The 21,893-nt window shown below is 46.1% G+C and overlaps 1 protein-coding gene and 1 long non-coding RNA gene across 3 annotated transcripts in view; one reads left to right on the top strand and one right to left on the bottom strand.

Annotated features, from left to right (window-relative positions):
* The window catches only part of LOC121000945, a 677,653-nt gene that overhangs the window by 312,638 nt on the left and 343,122 nt on the right, over nucleotides 1-21,893 (bottom strand). The window lies entirely within an intron of this gene.
* Nucleotides 1-21,893, top strand: part of KIRREL3 (kirre like nephrin family adhesion molecule 3) — an 886,110-nt gene that overhangs the window by 597,667 nt on the left and 266,550 nt on the right. The window lies entirely within an intron of this gene.

Here is a 21,893-nt window from a genome sequence, read left to right as displayed (position 1 = left end):
AGGTGCAGGCATACCGTCTGCAGCAGACAATAGGGAGCTACATCCAGGTAGGGGGTTATCCTCCATGACCCCTGATGGGTCCTCCTCTGCCTTCTCAAAGGCGTCATCTAAAGCCTCCTCCTCGGATCCGATATCAGAGTCGGAATCCATCTCCTGCAGTGCTCTAGCACTTTTCCAGTTGCGCGTGCGTTTTGCCCGACGCGTACGGGCTCTCTTGCGCGGACCAGGCGCGCCAACATTGGTGGGAACATCATCACCTTTCTGAATTCTTTTTCTGGAGGCAGACGGCCCTGGCCCGGTGGGTGAGGACACCATGACGGGCTGCGGGGACTGAGAGGTAGTCGGATGGGCAGCTAGGGCCTGAGCGATAGTCTGGGAAATGACCGAGGTCATTGAACCCATGGCTGCAGCAATGGCGCTGGACAGCGACGCTTGAAAATCAATGGTCTGATCCCCAGGGATCGGGATATGGCCATCCTCCCCCGAAGGGGTTAATTCCACCAGAGGGACGTCCTCTGCTGCAGGGCCCTGGCCAGTATGCACATTCTTAGGCATGATGGCCTGTGCAAGTGTGTACTGATAATGGTACTGCCTTAGTATAATATAATAGGCGATCTAGCCAGTTATGGTATGAGGGAAGACAGGGTTAAAAAACCCAGTCTCAACCACACAGAAAGAAAAACGCTAACAATGGCCGCTCAATAGAACAAGCGGCAGCCACAGGAGCGTCTGGGGAGAAGGAAACTGGTGAAGGGGATTTGCCCCAGGCCAGTAACAGGGGATCGCTGTAAGAGAAAAAACCTAACCGGACACCCAGGGACGGACCGAGGCAGCCGAGCTCCAGGCCGAGAAGACGCACAAAGCGGAAGTGCCCGAGATCTCGCGAGATCTCGGGCGCGCCTGCCGGGAAGAAAGAGCTCAGCCGCGGCCGCACTGAGGTAAGCGGCGGCGGGAAAAACAGCCGCCCGATAAGAGGGGGGGAACAGAAGAGGGCACAGCGAGGGAGAACCAGAGGGAGAACAAGATGTCCGTCCTGGGAACCGAACCACCAATAGGAGACCCCAAAAGAGACCATAAGATAGGGGGAAAAGTAAAAACTTAACAGGCACAGTAGAATATCACCTATATGCACCCCCAAATAGCCCCACAAGGGGCAAAACAAATCAAGACAAATTTCCCAAAGAATATAAAATCATCAGTAAGACATAATGAGAAAAACAGTAACAAAGCACTACTTATCTCTGTGGTCAGCAGCAAAGAAAGAGGAGGATTTGCAGGCGGTGTGGCCTGTTATAGAGAGACTATGGGGAGGGGCTGATGACATGTTTCAATATTTTTATTTGTTCTTTGCTGCTATTGGTCAGAGTAAAGAAGGAGAATAGCAATATGAGCCTCCGGGTCTTGTAATAAAATCCACACAGCTGAGACTGAAACCCGGCCTGGAACGTGGGGAACAGCCACCCACCCTGCACTTTGGCTGCTCCCAGTAAGAGCCGGCCCGGATCGGCTTTACAGCCACACTAAATAATCAATAGTGTCAGTCAGCACTAACTGCCGCTGACACTTAAAATTACCGACTCACACCTCACCGAGGCCAGGAACCTCGGTGACACATACCTTCCGTCAATGACGGCCCCTTGCGCTTTCCTACAATATGTACAGAGTGTACACACAGACAGATATATCAATGTGATGAAGACACCACCTATAGAGTATATAGAGCCTGTACACATATAGGATAACGTTATGACTACATTAGAGTATACAGACACTGTACAAATAGGATATTATGAATATGTCACATTTATGGTATGTAAGCATTGCAGAAGTATATAAAAATGTTATGAATCTATCAACTATACAGTATATAGGCATTGTACACATATAGGATAATGTTACAAATTCATCACCCACAATGTATATAGGGTGTTTGCATGTATATGATAATGTCATGAATACAGTACATCACCTATGGAGTATATAGAGCCTGCACACATATAGGATGTTATGTACACATCACCTATTGATTATATAGATGACGTAAACATATATGATATTATAAATTCAATATCTACAGTGTATATAGAGCCTTGTGCATATATAGGATAGTGTTATATATACCATACATCTCCTATAGTGTATATAGATCCTGTATACATATAGGATAATGTTATAACTACATTACATAGTGTATATAAGCACTGTATACTGTACATAGCATAATATGGATATGTCACCTACAGAGTAAATAGGCGCTGTACGCAAATATGAAATGAAAACATGCACTGTATACACACAGCATAATTATGGGTCACCCCTATAAAATATATACAGCATGTACACATATAGGATAATATGAATACATCACCCACAGAGTATATAAAATCTGTACATCTCTATGTTATGACTACATTACATAGAATATTTTTGCACTGTATACACAGCATAATTATGTCACCTATAGAATAAATAGTGCAGGTACACATATATGATAACATAATGAATACATCACCTATAGACTATGAAAAGGCTGTACATGTACATAATAATCTTATGACAAAATGACATAGAACATATACACATTGTATACAAACACCCTAATGATATGTCACCTATAAAATATATCCAGCATGTACACATATAGGATAACATCATGAATACATCATCCGTAGAGTATATAAAGCTTGTAAATGTATAGAATAATGTTATCTACACACAGCGTAATGATGTTGATGTCATCTACAGATTATATAGGCGCTGTTCAAATGTAAGATAATGTTATGTATATAGAGCCTTTACAACATGAATAGAATAATGCTATGACAATAATATATATATATATATATATATATATATACACACACACAGTACAGACCAAAAGTTTGGACACTGAAGGCATCAAAACTATGAATTAACACATGTGGAATTATATACATAACAAACAAGTGTGAAACAACTGAACATATGTCATATTCTAGGTTCTTCAAAGTAGCCACCTTTTGCTTTGATTACTGCTTTGCACACTCTTGGCATTCTCTTGATGTGCTTCAAGAGGTAGTCCCCTGAAATGGTTTTCACTTCACAGGTGTGCCCTGTCAGGTTTAATAAGTGGGATTTCTTGCCTTATAAATGGGGTTGGGACCATCAGTTGCGTTGAGGAGAAGTCAGGTGGATACACAGCTGATAGTCCTAATGAATAGACTGTTAGAATTTGTATTATGGCAAGAAAAAAAGCAGCTAAGTAAAGAAAAACGAGTGGCCATCATTACTTTAAGAAATGAAGGTCAGTCAGTCAGCTGAAAAATTGGGAAAACTTTGAAAGTAAGGGCTATTTGACCATGAAGGAGAGAGATGGGGTGCTGCGCCAGATGACCTGGCCTCCACAGTCACCGGACCTGAACCCAATCGAGATAGTTTGGGGTGAGCTGGACCGCAGAGTGAAGGAAAAAGGGCCAACAAGTGCTAAGCATCTCTGGGAACTCCTTCAAGACTGTTGGAAGACCATTTCAGGGGACTACCTCTTGAAGCTCATCAAGAGAATGCCAAGAGTGTGCAAAGCAGTAATCAAAGCAAAAGGTGGCTACTTTGAAGAACCTAGAATATGACATATTTTCAGTTGTTTCACACTTGTTTGTTATGTATATAATTCCACATGTGTTAATTCATAGTTTTGATGCCTTCATAGTCATGAAAATAAAGAAAACTCTTTGAATGAGAAGGTGTGTCCAAACTTTTGGTCTGTACTGTATATATATATATATATATATATATATATATATATATAGTAAGGGATCGCTCTCTCTCAGGGGGTCACAATCACAGACTTCTTCGCAGACAAGAGGATTTAATGTCCAAACTGGTGCTTTGTTTTGGCACTTCAGCACCTGCACAAACAAAAGCATCAAAATAAACACCTGCCCGTCTGGGCTCTAACTAATACAAAGTTCTTTTCCCTGACTCACCTCTAAACACAGCTTATACACAGGGTCTCAAGCTCCAACCCTTGGCAGATCCGCTCACCAAACCCAAGTCTAGACAGGAAAGAGATCTGGCTACACATAGCTTTGTGGCCCCCCAGCCCTCCTGGCTGAGACCACCCAGAGCATCTGTAGGCCTCTGTTTCCAATTCCTCTCTCCCCACTGACTGACATCCAGAGGGTTGGTTTAATCCCTCCCTGATTACAGCAGGCAGGCCCGGTGCTATAATAAGGCAGGCCAAGCGGCCGCCTTAGGTCCCTGAGAAGGGGAAGGCGGAAATTTTTTATTTTTTTTTCATTAATCACTTGCATCCCGCCGGCCTCCTGCGGCTGTTCTCCTCTGTGTGGTGGTCCTCATATCTTCTCTCTGGGCTCCAGAGTCCTGACAAGTTGTTTGAGGACCTTTCCCACTCTGCCAATCAGTGGCCGCAGCTGTGTCACGTGTCAGGGCAGTGATTTCCTGCTGAGCCAAGAAGAGTGGGAAAGGTCCTCAAAGTCTTGTCGGGAGCACAGAGAGAAGATACCAGAACCACACAGAGGAGAATGGGCGCTGCTGCAGACGACCAGGGCCAGGTGAGGAGCATAATGTTTATTTTTACACAACATTAAATGTGCCATGGAGGGGGAGATATGTGACATGGAGGGGGTTGAAATGTGACATGGAGGGGGTTGAAATGTGATATGGAGGGGGAGAAATGTGACATGGAGGGGGAGAAATGTGACATGGAGGGGGAGAAAGGTCACATTTCTCCCCCTCCATGTCACATTTCTCACCCCCCTATGTCACATTTCTCACCCCCCTATGTCACATTTCTCACCCCCCTATGTCACATTTCTCACCCCCCTATGTCACATTTCTCACCCCCCTATGTCACATTTCTCACCCCCTATGTCACATTTCTCACCCCCCTACGTCACATTTCTCACCCCCCTACGTCACATTTCTCACCCCCCTACGTCACATTTCTCACCCCCCTCCGTCACATTTCAACCCCCTCCATGTCACATTTCAACCCCCTCCATGTCACATTTCAACCCCCTCCATGTCACATTTCAACCCCCTCCATGTCACATTTCTCATCCCCCTTCATGTCACATTTCTCATCCATTTCTCATCCCCCTCCATGTCCCCGATTCTCATCACATTTCTCATCCCCCTCCATGTCACATTTCTCATCCCCCTCCATGTCACATTTCTGAGGATCGGGGACTGTAAAAGCCGCCCAGCGCTGTGAATAGTAATGAGCTGGGCAGCGCTAGGAAACGACAGTGGGAAAGGTCCTCAAAGTCTTGTCGGGAGCACAGAGAGAAGATACCAGGACCACACAGAGGAGAAGGGGCGCTGCTGCAGACGACCAGGGCCAGGTGAGGAGCATAATGTTTATTTTTACACAACATTAAATGTGCCATGGAGGGGGAGATATGTGACATGGAGGGGGTTGAAATGTGACATGGAGGGGGTTGAAATGTGACATGGAGGGGGAGAAATGTGACATGGAGGGGGAGAAATGTGACATGGGGGGGAGAGAAATGTCACATTTCTCCCCCTCCATGTCACATTTCTCACCCCCCTATGTCACATTTCTCACCCCCCTATGTCACATTTCTCACCCCCCTATGTCACATTTCTCACCCCCCTATGTCACATTTCTCACCCCCCTATGTCACATTTCTCACCCCCCTACGTCACATTTCTCACCCCCCTCCGTCACATTTCAACCCCCTCCATGTCACATTTCAACCCCCTCCATGTCACATTTCTCATCCCCCTTCATGTCACATTTCTCATCCATTTCTCATCCCCCTCTATGTCCCCGATTCTCATCACATTTCTCATCCCCCTCCATGTCACATTTCTCATCCCCCTCCATGTCACATTTCTCATCCCCCTCCATGTCACATTTCTGAGGATCGGGGACTGTAAAAGCCGCCCAGCGCTGTGAATAGTAATGAGCTGGGCAGCGCTAGGAAACGACAGTTGGGGGGCTGCTGGGCACAAAGGTAGGAGAAAAACCGCCCCTTGGGCATAAAGGAAGGTGATTGACAGATGAATATAAAGTTGTTTTTACATGGTTTAAAATGGGGACAGGGGGTACTCTTATATCATTGGAATACACTTTAATAGACCTATGATTGCATAGGAATATCTAAATATGTTTGTTTATCGGGCCTGTCAGTGTCCCTTTAAGTGGAAATGGCCAAACTGTGCTCAAAGTGTCAATATTTTGTGTGGCCACCAATATTTTCCAGCGCTGCCTTAACTCTCTTGGGCATGGAGTTCACTAGCGCTTCACAGGTTCCACTGGAATCCTCTTCCACTCCTCCATGACAACATCACGGAGCTGCTGGATGTTAGAGACCTTGCGCTCCTCCACCTTCTGTTTGAGGATTTCCTACTGATGCTCAATAGAGATGGCCTTGCGGTACGCCTGGCGGTTGCTTCGCGGCGAAATTTGCTCGTTCGCTGTTTGCCAAACGGGGGCGAACATATGACGATATTCGCCCGCCATATTCTTTTACATTGTGAAGAACTTGGACCCATGACACATCCGTCAGGTGGTACAGGAGAGCCAGTTAAGTCGTTTCAGCACATGGACATACCCCCTACCTTATAAATAAACCTGATCTGGGCGCCATTTTACATTCAGTCTTTTGCCAGTTTAGGGAGAGGCTGCTGTGTGGAACAGGGACAGACTGTTAGGGACACAAATCGCTAGCTAATAGGGCCACAAAAGTCCTTTTAAGGACTGGTATAGGTGTGCTATCGATAGGTGTGACTTACTGAGGGGTGTAATATACTTATAATATACTTTCTAACATAGAAAGTATATTATAGTGCAATTGTATTGTGCAGCAGTTGTGTGCGGTTCTGCTGTGATACTGCAGCTACACAGAGTGCCAAACGCTATTGGAACAAATAATTTCTCCTGGTGTGATATACCAGTTGCCCCCCCCCAAAAAAAAATGATTGTGGCAGGGGTATTATATACCTTCTTCCACAAATACTGCTCTTCTATAGGGACTTTTGTCACAGGGTCATTTTGAAAATGACAGGCAGAGAGAAAAGGCAGGCCATTCCACATGGGTGGTAGGGGTCGGGCAGGTGCACCAGGCCGCAGCCTAAGTGGGAAGTTGCAGAAGGTGCGTGCGATTACGTCAAAGGACGCACTAGACTTGGTTGAGTGGCTCACTCAGCCTTCCGCTTCTACACCCTCCTCATCCTCTCTATCTGCACCCTCTTCACTAGATTCGCCACCCTTCTTCCGGTCAGCATTAGATTCGAGGCCGCGAACAAGGTCCGGGAGGACCGAAACATTGGACCAACAAAACTGAAGACCATTGGTGGCTTAAATAAATATTCAAATTTCATTCTGCAATTTTCAACTACTGCCATATAAACTGGTGGACTCGGAGGCCTTTAGCAAATTTGCGGCCATAGGAACACCGCAATGGAAGGTCCCCGGAAGGAAATATTTCTCCCAGAAGGGCATCCCAGAGCTATAAGGCCACGCAGAAAATGAATGTATCTCTGGCACACAGTATGGGTGCCAAGAAACATCTGACCACAGACACGTGGTATAGCAAACACGGGCAGGGAAGGTACATAACTTTTATTGCCCACTGGGTGAACCTTCTGACGGCCATCAAGCATGCAACCCATGGCACCCGTGTAGATTTGGTGTTAACGCCACGGATTGCATGCAGACCTGCCTCTTCCTCTCCTCCTCCTACTCCATCCTCCCTCTCCTCCTCAGCTGACTCCTCCTTTTCCGCTGCTACCGTCTCTTCTGCTTTGCCCCCCAAGCTCCCCAGAACCTATTTGAGGTGCCTGGTGAGACGTTGCTACGCTGTGCTGCGTCTGTTGTGCCTGGAAGCCAAGAGCCACACCGGTCCTGCACTCCTTTCAGCTTTGCGGTCACAGGCTGATCAGTGGCTAACCCAGCTCAATTTGACAGTTGGTAAAGTGGTGTGCAACAACGGTGCCAATCTGCTGAGCGCGCTGAAACAGGGCAAAATGACACACGTGCCGTGCATGGCACACGTCCTGAACTTAGTCGTGCAGCGTTTCGTTCCTAAATACCCCGGGGTCCAGGACGTCTTGCGGCAGTCCAGGAAAATCTCTGACCATTTTAGAAGATCTTACACGGCCATGGCTCGCCTTGCTGACATTCAGCCCGACGCGATGGAACTCCACCTTGTATATGCTTGATAGGCTGCTCCAGCAGAAACATGCAGTTAACGACTACCTGTACGAACTATGCGGCAGGACAGGTTCTGGGGAGATTGTTTTTTTTTCACCGCGCCAGTGGCTGCTCATGCGCGATGCATGCAGACTTCTGCGGTCATTTGATGAGATCACCAAACTGGGTAGTCGCAGCCAGGGCGCCATCAGTGACATCATACCTTACGCCTTCTTTCTGGGGCGTGCATTGCATCGTGTCATTGATCAAGCCGTCGAGGAGCAGGAGCAGGAAGATGAGGAAGTCGCAATGCTGGATGAATTCCCAGGGGGGGGCTACTCCATCTGAGACAAGTCAACAACAGGAGTCTGAAGAGGAGTCAGAGGAGGATGGTGCCGGGGCGGAAGAGGAGCAAGAATAGCATGCTTTAAGCATTTCTGGGATCCCTGGTGTTGTCCGTGGCTGGGGGGAGGAGAACGAGGACGACATTATCCTGAATGATGAGCAGGAGCCAGGCCACTGCACCGCTTCCAGTTTAGTGCAAATGGGAGCCTTCATGCTCCAGTGTTTGAAGAGGGACCCCCGTATAAAAACTTAGACTTAGACCCCCGGTACAGACACAAAATGGCGGAAATGTTACCACCATCACAGAGGGCTGTCAGAATGCAGCACTTCTAGGCCTTGCTTCGCGAAATGCTGCATTCTGCTTTTGCAGGAGCTGAGGAATTTCCACTCACAGAGAAACCGTTGCGGGTACCAATTCTTCCGCGCATGCAAGAAGAGGGCGGTTTGAAGATGTGTTGGTCACTTCAGACATGAAATCATTCTTGCAACCAACCCATCGACAGCCGTCCTCCGGATCCAGCCTCAGGGAACGCCTAGACTGACAGGTGTCCGACTACATCGGCTTAATGGCCAATGTGGACGCTCTGAGAAGCGATGAACCCCTGGACTACTGGGCGTGCAGGCTTGACCTGTGGCCAGAGCTCGCACAATTTGCTATGGAACTGTTGGTTTGCCTCTCGTCCAGTGTCCTGTCAGAAAGGACGTTCAGCACAGCAGGGGGGATCGTGACCGATAAGCGCACTCGCCTAGCTCATGATAGTGTGGACTACCACACATTTCTAAAAATGAATGAGGCATGGATCTCGGAGGAATTCAACACATGCAACGAGTCGACCACGTTTGATTGAATTTTCTCATGACAGCCCACAAATATCCGCCACCACGCAGAACATATCATGGTCCCTGTCTTAGGTAAATACAGAGGCATAAAAGGCCTTTTAAGTCTGTTGAATGCCTAATTTTTGGGGCCTGTACTGGCCGACACTTACATATTTATCCTGTGACCACCTAATGTACCTCCAGCCACAGAATCCAAAGTTCTTTGCTGTCAGGTGAATGCCTATTGCCTAATTTTTGGGGCCTGTACTGGCCTACAGTTACATTTTTATCCTGTGAACGCCTAATGTACCTCCAGCCACAGAATCCAAAGTTCTTTGCTGTCAGGTGAATGCCTATTGCCTAATTTTTGGTGCCTTGTCTCCCTCCTCTGCTTCTCATTATGGTGGTGTATGAACCGCATTCACCAAAAGGACCTTCTAATATCACAGGGTCATGTGACTTTGCCCCCCCCCACCCTGTACTGTGCCCCTCACCCCGTACTGTGCCCCCTTATACCCTGCATTGTGCCCTCTTATACCCTTTTATCCGGTCACGGTATGGTGGAGTTATCCGGTCACTGTACAGAGGTGTTTTCCGGTCAATGTCTGGCGGTGGTATCCAATATCTGGATGGCCATAACTTTATCGCTTTCCCTGCCCACGCCATCCTTTTTTAGACCTGGCACGAGCGGGAAAAATATGCAAATTGCGGTGCTAAGGACCTTTGCGCCACAATCTGTGTCAGAAAGACGCCTAACAGACATATTTCTATATAATAAAATGATCACCTAATTGTATTATCATTCGTGGGTAGGGATAATATCTTTATATTATATAGATTCTAGTGTATTATACTGTGCCCTGTATTTCCCAGTACAAAATTATCCTTGGGAAACAGTCCTCATCCCTGACCACCAGGACCAGGTAGCGCTCTGTCAGTACATGGTGGCCTCCCCTCTCCACCACGCTGCTCCGCTGTGTACTGGTGCTTATTCTGACACTAGGGCTGGGTTCACATCCTATTTTTGCCATCCATTTAATGCATACCAAAAATGTATGCGTTAACTGATGCCGAACAGTGGCGTCCGTTCACCATACAGTTCCATGGTAGAAATAAAATTCTATGTATGCATTTTTTTAAATAGACTCTGCAGGATACAAAAACATGGAGTGCTGCACATTTGTATACATCAAACCGATAGGAAATAAAAAATTTCTAGGCTCCAGCATAGCACATTTTTGAGAATTTCCCTTTAAGGTGCATAAAAATGGCCCCTGATTAAAATACATATTATTTGTGGGAACTTTTGCCAATGATCCCCCTCTGGTATATCACTGTCCATGTTGTGGGACTATTTGTCTACTTCTAGTAAGTGTTTGTTGGCTGCAAATATTCGCAAACCGTCCCGCCCGAGGTTCGTCCATCACTAATGCTCAATAGGGTTTAGGTCTGGAGACATGCTTGGACAGTCCAGCACCTTTACCCTCAGTTTTTTTTTTAGGAAGGCAGTGGTCGTCTTGAAGGTATGTTTGGGGTGTTATCATGTTGGAATACTGCCCTGCGGCCCAGTTTCCGAAGGGAGGGGATCATGCTCTGCTTCAGTATGTCACAGTACATGTTGGCATTCATGGTTCCCTCAATGACCTGTAGCTCCCCACAGCCGGCAGCACTCATACAGCCCCAAACCATGACTCTGCCACCACGATGCTTGACTGTAGGCAGGACACACTTGTCTTTGTACCCCTCACCTGGTTGCCGCCAGACACGCTTGACACCATCTGAACCAAATGAGTTTATCTTGGTCTCATCAGACCACAGGACATGGTTCCAGTAATCCATGTCCTTAATCTGCTTGTCTTCTTTGCGGGCTTTCTTGTACATGATCTTTAGAGGAGGCTTCCTTCTGGGATGTCAGCCATGCAGACCAGTTTGATGCTGTATTCAGTGTATGGACTTAGCACTGACAGGCTGACCCCCCCACCACCCCTGTAACCACTGCAGCAATGATGGCAGCACTCATACATCTATTATACATCATACATCTATTTTGAAAAGACAACCTCTGGATATGACGCTGAGCTCGTGCTCTCAACTTCTTTGGTCGACCATGGCGAGGCCTGTTCTGAGTGGAACCTTGTTGAACCGCTGTATGGTCTTGGCCAACGTGCCACAGCTCAGTTTCAGTGTGTTGGTAATCTTCTTATAGCCTAGGCCATCTTTATGTAATTCTTCTTTTTCAGATCCTCAGAGAGCTCTTTGCCATGAGGTGCCATGTTGAACTTCCAGTGACCAGTATGAGAGTGTGTGAGAGCGATAACACCAAATTTAACACACCTGCTCCCCATTCACACCTGAGACCTTGTAACACTAACGTGTCACATTACAGCGGGGAGGGAAAATGGTTATTGGGCACAATTAGGCCATTTTCACTTAAGGGTGTATTCACTTTTGTTGCCAGCAATTTAGACATTAATAGCTGTGTGTTAAGTTATGTTGAGGGCACACCAAATTTACACAGTTATACAAGCTGTACACTGACTACTTTACATTGTATCAAAGTGTCATATCTCCAGTGTTGTCCCATGAAAAGATATCATAAATATTTACAAAAATGTGAGGGGGGACTGACTTTTGTGAGATACTGTATAGTATGCACACAGCATAATGATATGCCACCAGGGCCGGTACAAGGCAGGGGCCGAAGGAGCGGGTGCCCTGGGCGCTACCATTTGCGGACAGGAGGGGGGCGCAGGTGAAGTGCCAGCAGCAGTGGCGTCGCCAGGGGGGGGCCAGAGGGGGCCACGGCCCCCCCTACATCATGCTGTGCCCCCCCATGTGCCCCCCCAACTAAAATGACCCCCCCCCCCCCAAGTGAGCAGCCGCCGCCGGGCACAGGGAGATGAGCGCTTCCATTGCGCTCATCTCCATTGTAAACTGTCTGTGCCAGCGGAGGTGCAGGGGAGGGAGAGGCGTGTCCCTTCCCTTTCCTCTGATAGGCTGCAGGCAGGCACCGAAGTGGAGGAGAGGCCCCGTCCCCTAATTACTCCTGTTTACCTTTCTAAAGCTAAAGGACCTTTGATGATGTCATCACAGGTCCTGTAAGGGAACTGCACAGTGTAAAGTGTAGTTCCCAGGTTAGAACAGTGCATCTGCCAGGACCTGTGATGACATCATCTTCAACATCACAGGTCCTGCAGAATCTAGCAAAGGAACTGCACCAAAAATGGTGTAGTTCCTAGGTTTCAAAGGTACATCTGCCAGGACCTGTGATGACATCATCACAGGTCCTTCAACCCCTAACAGCAAGTATTAAAAGTTCACAAGCAGCTCTGTATTGATCCATACAGACTGGAATGGAGAGGTAAGAGGAGGTCCTCCACTTTTCATCATTTACCCCCCCCCCCCCTCCATGCCCTGTTTTTACTCATTGCTCACTCATGTATACTACTTCAGACAGTTACCACTACCTCATGTACCTCACAGTGACTATAATGCATAACTGACCACATATTTCTATAAACACTGCATCTACAGTATTATACCTTCTATGTGTCACATCAATACACTGCTCTGTATATATATATATATATATATATATATATATATACACACACACACATACATGCACACACACTGCATATATTACACAGTATTATACATGCAATATGTACAGATATATAGTATATACCGCAGTGCACTGATATGTGAGGTATGAGGTATAATAGATGCTGTGTGTACAGATATCAGTACACTTCTGTATATACTATATATGTGAGGTACGAGGTATAATAGATGCAGTGTGTACAGATATATAGTATATACAGCAGTGTACTGATATGTGAGGTACGAGGTGTCAATACACTGCTGTATTTACTATATACCTGTACACACTGCATCTATTATACCTCGTACCTCACATATTACACTACTGTATATACTGTATACACTGCATATATTATACCCCGTACCTCACATATCAGTACACTGCTGTATATACTATATACCTGTACACACTGCATCTATTATACCCTGTACCTCACATATCAGAACACTAGGGAATATACTATATACCTGTACATACTGCATCTATTATACCGCGTACCTCACATAACTGTACACTGCTGTATATAATATACATCTGCATCTATTATACCTCTTTTGTGTGCCAGGGCTGTTTTGTAATCCCATTCCGGCCCTGATGGCATAAATTATAAAACGCAGCAGCAAGAATAGTTCATGGAACAAAGGGAGGGGCTATAAAAGGGGAATGGGGGCCCAATTTAGATTCCTGCTATGGGGCCCAGTGATTTTTATGTACGCCCCTGGCTGCAGGCACTAGGCCGGCAGCCTATCAGAGGCCGGCGCAATGACGTCATCGTGCCGCCTGAGCCTTACATTACAGCGTGGGACACAGGAAGAGGCTGCATCGCATCGCTGACACTTAGGTAAGTATAAGTGTTTTTTTTTTGTTTTTTTTTACAATAGTGTTACTGGCACATTGGGGGGGCTTATTACAAAACTGGCACATGATGATGGGGGGGACTTTATACTGGCACATGATGATGGGGGGGAACTTTATAGTGTCTGTGACTTTCAAAGTCCCACAGTCCTTTGTTCTATTGCTTTAAGTATATTCTTGTTTTGAAACAACATTGATTCTTTCTTAAAAACGGGGGGGGGGGGGGGGGGGCGCAGTTTGCCATCTTCGCCCTGGGCACCAAATGGCCTTGTCCCAGCCCTGTATGCCACCTATAGAAGAAGAGCAATGGAGCAGGCCACAGCCGTAGCGAAGTGAGAAGCCAGAAGGCAGGAAAGAGTTAAGGTTTTGAAGCAAGGGTGAGTGTTAGAAGGAGGGGTGGTGTTCTGTTAGGGGTTTGGCGGGCTGTATATAAACTAGAGAGGGGGGTCTCATCAGTGGCCGTGAGGTACCTGTGAGAGTTTACCCGCCCTGTTACAGGTTCAGTTCTCCAGACTAAAAAAAATACCTAGTAGCCATTGGCTCCTGAACTGAAAAATTTAGGAGCCAAATAAAATTTTTAGTCGCCAAATCGAAACCGAATCAAAATTTTGGTATCGTGACAACGCTACGCCGATCAGATCGGCGTAGGGTTGTTTCGATACCAAAATTTTGATTCGCTTTCGTCACCATAAAAAAGTATTGCGATACTCAATACTGCGCAAAAAAAAACACAACAAAAAAAGCCACGTGCATTTCACATTTTATGAAACGTTCGGCACATAATAGAACAGTCCTATCCTATTTTTTTGGGTGACAAGGTGACTAAAAAATGGCGAATGCTCACCGCATAGGAGATATTTTTTAATAATTTAATAGTTTGGACTTTCCGGACGCAGCGCTATGTAATATGTTTATTTATTTATTGTTTAGATATTTTATATGTAAAATTGGGAAAGGGGGGATTTAAACTTAATATTTTAGGATACTTTCACACTAGCGTTTTTCTTTTCCGGCATAGAGTTCCATCACAGGGGCTCTATACCAGAAAAGAACTGATCCGTCATACATTCTGAATGGAGAGAATCCGTTCAGGATGCATCAGGATGTCTTCAGTTCAGTCATTTTGACTGATCAGGCAAAAGATAAAACCGTAGCATGCTACGGTTTTATCTCCGGCGAAAAAAACTGAAGATTTGCCTGAATGCCGAATCCGGCATTTTTCCCCGTAGGAATGTATTAGTGCCAGATTCGGCATTCAAAATACCGGAATGCAGGATCCGTCCTTCCGGTCTGCGCATGCGCAGACCAGTAAAAATGTGTAAAAAGATACAAGACGGATCCGTCTGTCCGCATGACAAGCGGAGAGATGGATTCGTTCTTGCAATGCATTTGTGAGATGGATCCGCATCCGGATGCGTCTCACAAATGCTTTCAGTCACATCCAGATCGGCGGATCCGGCAGGCAGTTCAGACGACGGAAATGCTTGCCGGATCACACTGCCGCAAGTGTGAAAGTAGCCTTAGAGTTTGTGTGTTATTTTTTTTTTTTTACTTACTATTAGCCCCCTTAGGGGCTGGAACCCTTGTCCTATTCACCATTAGGCCCCTTTCACATGGGCGAGATTTTCGCCGCGGGTGCAATGCGTGAGGTGAACGCATTGCACCCGCACTGAATCCGGACCCATTCACTTCTATGGGGCTTTGCACTTGAGCGGTGATTTTCACGCATCACTTGTGCGTTTCGTGAAAATCGCAGCATGCTCTATGTTGTGCGTTTTTCACGCAACGCAGGCCCCATAGAAGTTAATGGGGCTGCGTGAAAATCGCAAGCATCCGCAAGCAAGTGCGGATGCGGTGCGATTTTCACGCATGGTTGCTAGGATAAAAAGTCTATTCACTGTATGGTTGGCACTGCCCACTGCGCCACCAGTGTCTATTATACTGAGGTGTTGGGGGAGAAGGCCACTGCGCCACCAATGTTTATTATACTGGGGGGGCGCACTACGCCACCAATGTTTATTATACTGGGGGGGGCGCACTGCGCCACCAATGTTTATTATACTGGGGAGGGCACACTGCGCCACCAATGTTTATTATACTGGGGGGGGGCGCACTGCGCCACCAATGTTTATTATACTGGGGAGGGCGCACTGCGCCACCAATGAAGATAACTGACCTGTTAATACAAATACAAGAGGCGGGTGCCGGAATCAAATAGCCGGCACCCGATCTCAATGACAGGGAGCTACGATCAGAGGCAGTTAATCCCTCAGGTGCCGGCTATTTGATTCTGGCACCCGCCTCCTGTATTTGTATTAACAGGTCAGTTATCTTCATTGGTGGCGCAGTGGCCCCAGCCCCTCCCCTCCTCCTCCCATCTCTCTTCTTATTGGCGGCGGCGGCAGCAGCACAGGGGGGAGGGAGAGACTCCTTCTCCTCTGCTGAGAAGAACATCGGTGGTGGGGCAGAGAACTATCATCTCCTGTGCCCCGCCGCTGTATTCAGAGCTGCGGCGCGGCTCTAGTCGCAAATGGCGACAAGACTAAAAAGTCTTGTCGCCATTTGTAAATTCTAAGTCGCATTGGCGACCATTTTGGTCGCCATCTGGAGCGCTGAGGTTGCAGGATTATTTAGTCGTAGAAGGGGGTGGAAAATGGGGGGGGGATCCTGGGAGGCAATACAATGTTTAATAGATGCATGACACGTTGGGGTGTGCATATCATGAGGTTCGGTAAGCTGAAGGCTGGGGCTCCTGGTTGGGCTAAAAAGCCTACAGGTGTATATAATAATAATAATAATAATAATTATTATTATTATTATTATTTGCTCTTGGGCCGGTGAGTGCGGCCAAGGGTAAGGTGGCAATACAAGTGGAGGTGGTGAGTGAAGAACGTAGCTTGCTTGGATTGCCTTCTGGCATCCTTCCACAATTCGGGAGGTTATAACGATGGGTAGGTTTGGCGATGTTAGACTGCAATGTTATTGCACTTTATTATGTGTGTTTAAGTTCTTATTATTAAAGACATTTTATAATTTATTGGATTAATAAATTGGCTGCTACGGTCTTTCATCAAGAAGTAAGTCTCTGAGTGTTATTTGGAGGGTAATTGAAGAAGGGTTGGGTAGCAGCCGGAAGGTATCTTCCATCCTAATAAGTCATTCATACAACATGTACACATATACGTAGAATAATATTCTGAATACAGGAGAGAGGTTCTCGGTCAATGTCTTTGATTTTTATTTGTTTAATTCGCCAAGTGAAATAATCAATTGGAAACAAAGAGCAAATTATTAATCTTTCATGAAATCCTGATCAATACCCGCTGCCGATGCTGCTGGTCACATATCCATTATCTGAGGGAAACAGCTCCTCATTATTCGGAGGCAATATTTTTCCATAAAAGAGCAATAATACCAAGGACTCTAAAAATGGCGCTGGATAAGGATACTGCAGAAATATGAATTCAAACTATTGGTTCCATCTTGTATAATACGTGAAGTTCCAGTCATAGGATCCAGTCAAGTTCCAGTAATAGTAATCAGTTTTGGATTATTAGGAACTTACCTGACAGTCCGATACAGTGACTCCTTAAAGGGGTTATCCAACCCCTGAAATGCCTCCCCATACGCCCGAGCCCCTCACAGAGGTTATACTTACCTGGCTCCCTGGCACCCGCAACACTTCTGATGCTGTGCAGATGAAAACTTGGGGGGGGGGGGGGGGGGGGGCGGCAGGGCAGTCAATAGCAGGCTGCAATGGGAACAAGCCTCCCTAGCATTGGGGATGACGTTAGGGAGGCTCCCCACCCTGTCTCGCCCTGCAATTGGCTGCCCCCCGACACTCGATGTTTTTATCTACGCGACGGGGAGATGCAGCGGTGGTTGTCAGATGCGACGCGGGTGCCGGGGAGCCTGGTAAGTACAACCTCTGTGAGGGGCCCGAGCGTATGGGGAGGCATTTTAGGCGTTGGCTAACACCTTTAGGGCTTATGCACATGAATGTATTTTCTTTCCGTTTCCGTAAAAAAATTTTTGGGGGGGGGCGTATGTGGAACCATTCATTCCAATGGGTCCGCAAAAAAAAAACAGAAGTTACTCCGTGTGCATTCCGTTTTCATATGTCCATATTTCCGTTCTGCAAAAAAATAGAACATGTCCTATTATTGTCCGCATTACGGACAAGGATAGTACTGTTCTACGAAGGTCCAGCTGTTCCGTGCCACAAAATACGAAATGCACACGGACGTCATCCGTATTTTTTTGTGGATCCTTTTTTTGCAGACCACAAAATACATACGGTCATGTGCATGAGCCCTAAAGGGAAGTTGTGTCATTGCTGTCGTATCAATGTTAGCAGATAACATTTCTAATAATCTGCTGTTCCCTATTATTGGAATTACACTGCATTGTATAATTCACTTGAATATTTGCAGAGGTTAGTGCTTCATTAAAAAAAATTCAGACTTGAGGGGGAAAAAAACTCATCGGTCCCTGTGTCAGTGCAAAGGAAGCCAATTAGTTCTTGGTTAAACACCCAAAGGAAAACCTAATCTGCCAGCAAAATATTTATTCCTGCCTCTCGACCAGCAGCACCGGGCCCGAAGGTCTACAGAGGCTCCAGCGCTGACAGCTGGTCTAGTTATAGGGAAAGAAAAAAAAAAACAAGATGCTACAATGATGTGCCAGGTGTGATTCCTATAGAAAACTCTCATTATCCAAGGGAAACAACAACTTCCACCATCTCCTTCCACAGTTTAGCCTTTGAATTCTGCCTGTCAGAGTCCATTAATGTTTCAGTTAATGGGAATTGGCCCAGAGATGTCGTCTCTAGATGTGAACGGAGGCCAGGGCGCTGTCACCGCGTCACACATCAGCCCAGGTGTTATCAAAGGCCCAGGCACGCAGGGTAAAATACAAAATCCCGCCGTCTTCCCAAATGCAAATACATTGTGTCAGTACTGGCAGTGTCGGTGCCATGCTCTGCCAGCTGTTTTATCAGCGTCGCTTCAGTAGCTTTCAAGTGGTGCAATGTCCATCAGGATGACGGATACAAATCAGAGAGGCAGCACCTGCGACACCAACGAAAGCTCTCATTTTTTTGTATTTTGCAAAAGAGTCGGAGAAAAGACCACCTGTATTTCTTGGGAGGATTCCAAATCTAATTTAAGTGCTGTGTGTTATCTAATTGGGGAAGGAGCCGACAGCGCCGAGGAGCCCCAGACATGTGAGCAATGCCTCTGGGTCTTCAGGAGCAAGGTGAATATCTGGAAAGATGAAGCTTATTCTTCAGACCAGAGCTTATTGACTATGCGCATGTAGCAGAGTTTTGTTTGTCATTCAATTTTGGAAATGTGTGGGGCATTTTAATAACTCTCTGAATACAAATCATTTTATAGATGTTCCTTGCAGTCCTATGTAACCCCACACAACACACAGTAGTAACTCTCTTATTACAGATAAGGGTCCATTTAACACATCGCAACACACGGACATTGGCAATGTGCGCTCTGCATTTTGCGGACCACACATCGCCGGCACTATAATAGAATATGCCTAATCTTAGGACATGTTCAATTTTTTTTCGGGAAAGGAAATGCGGACCCGGAAGTGAAGGTCTGCATTTTCAGATCCGGGCCGCACATCGTGCAGCCCTATAGAAATGAATGGGTCCACAATTCCGTTCTGCAAAATGCGGAACAGAATTGCGGACGTGTGAATGGACCCTAATGCTGTAGATGTTACCTGCAGTCCTATGTAACACCACACAACACACAGTAGTAACTCTCTTATTACAGATAATGCTGTAGATGTTAGCTGCAGTCCTGTGTAACACTACAGATAACACAGCGATAACTCTCTGAATACAGATAATGTAGTAGATGTTAGGGTGGGTTCTCACTAGCGTTATGGAGTCAGTTATGGCTTTCCGTTATAACGGAACATAACGGAATCCATAGGATGGAATGCAAAATGGAAGTCTTTAAGAGGCATTCTGTTTTGCTGTCCTAATATAAGTCTATGGGAAAACATAACGGATCCGTCTGGGTCCTGTTATGCAAGACGGAAAACAAATTCCTTTTAAAGGAGTCCGTTTTGCATTCCGTCATAATGCAAGTCTATGGGCAGCAAAACGGATCCGCCCTTCCATCTTATGGATTCCGTTATGTTCCGTTATAACCCTGTTATAACGGAAAGCCATAACAGACTCCATAACGCTAGTGTGAACCCACCCTTACCTGCAGTCCTATGTACAGCATTGTTATACAGACTTGCAGTCACATCACCCCTATGGTGACATCTTTGTGTCAGTCTTCACTGTAGTTTTGGCCTTCTTATCATGAACGCTCATAATGAAAGTTATGGAAAATTGTAAAGGTCACTGAAAGGAAATGGATATAAACCTGGAAGGAGATACTATTATAAAATGATACAATAATATAAAAATATCCCAGTAATATCTGCAGTATATGTGCATAGGATTTGTGGGGGTCCTGCTGGTAAATGCACTTTATCATAATCCATTTGACCATTTTTTGGGGAACTGATTGACCCTAAATATAAAAGGCATGGAGCCCAAATCGTCATCTAGAAAGCAAGACAAAATTCATCTTAATTCCATAAATGAGAACTTGGCTTGTAGACAAGAAGAACCTATTACCAGGGCTTGTCTGACGGGACATTCATCACCTAAGACAGAGGTTGGACGTTAGAGTCTTGTCATTGGTTGGGGGACATGGCGGTTATCACAGGGGGTCAGTCAGCGGTTCTGCAGAGAGGTATAACACATGGTCGTAGACATAACTGTCACAGAGGGGTTAATGCGTGCTTGACACAATGTATCACTCAGAGGTCCGATACAGAATTACAAGGTTGTAACCTGAACAGAAGCCAGCATCTACATTTTACAAGTTCTCCTTGTCTCCTTACCTGCCCAACATTTTACACAGGAAGAGAAAGAGGCGGATTAAGGACTAGGGCTACATGGCGTTCTTCGTCGGGTGACAGCTGTCACGCCCAAGTATCGCTGAGCAGCCATAGAAATGAATGGGGTCACAGCGCGACTTGCAGGTTTGTTGGGACTGTAACCCTAGAATCACAAAAAAATCCAACCCTGTTGGATTTTTTGCAGTTGTGGGGTCGCGGTCAGGGCAAACATGTAAGTCACGCTTGTAACCCCATTTTTTTTCTACGGCTCCCTTGCTACACTGGGATACTTGTCACGCATGAAGATTGACATGTAGGCCTAAACTTATTTTAAAAAAAATAGTGCAAACAAGTTCACAGAAGAAATCTAAGGTCGAAAATGGCAGTTTTCAGTTTAGAAGAAGTAGTTTAAATGTGTGTGCAAGGGGTTGCTTGGGTATCACAGGTCCTGCATTCTAAGGTCCCTTTCACACGGGCGAGTATTCCGCGCGGATGCGATGCGTGAGGTGAACGCATTGCCCCCGCACTGAATACCAACCCATTCATTTCTATGGGGCTGTTCACATGAGCGGTGATTTTCACGCACTCGTGCGTTGCGTGAAAATCGCAGCATGCTCTATATTCTGCGTTTTTCACGCAACACAGGCCCTATAGAAGTGAATGGGGCTGCGTGAAAATCGCAAGCATCCGCAAGCAAGTGCGGATGCGATGCGATTTTCACGCACGGTTGCTAGGAGACGATCGGGATGGAGACCCGATCATTATTATTTTCCCTTATAACATGATTATAAGGGAAAATAATAGCATTCTGAATACAGAATGCATAGTACAATAGCGCTGGAGGGGTTAAAAAAATAATAATAATAATTTAATTCACCTTAGTCCACTTGCTCGCGCAGCCTGGCATCTCCTTCTGTCTCCTTTGCTGAACAGGACCTGTGGTGAGCATTCATTATAGGTCAAGGACCTTTGGTGACTTCACTCCGGTCATCACATGATCCATCACCATGGTAAAAGATCATGTGATCGATCATGTGATGACTGGAGTGACGTCACCACAGGTCCTTTACCCAGGTCCTCAAGAAAGAATGCAGAAGGAGATGCCGGGCTGCGCTATCAAGTGGACTAAGGTGAGTTAAATTATTTTCTTTTTTTTTTTTAACCCCTCCAGCCCTATTTTACTTTGCA

The sequence above is a fragment of the Bufo bufo genome, chromosome 1, assembly GCF_905171765.1.
Source record: "Bufo bufo chromosome 1, aBufBuf1.1, whole genome shotgun sequence".
Taxonomy (NCBI): domain Eukaryota; kingdom Metazoa; phylum Chordata; class Amphibia; order Anura; family Bufonidae; genus Bufo; species Bufo bufo.
The sequence above is the reverse complement of the archived record's forward strand: the minus strand, read 5'-3'. Positions and strand labels throughout refer to the sequence as shown.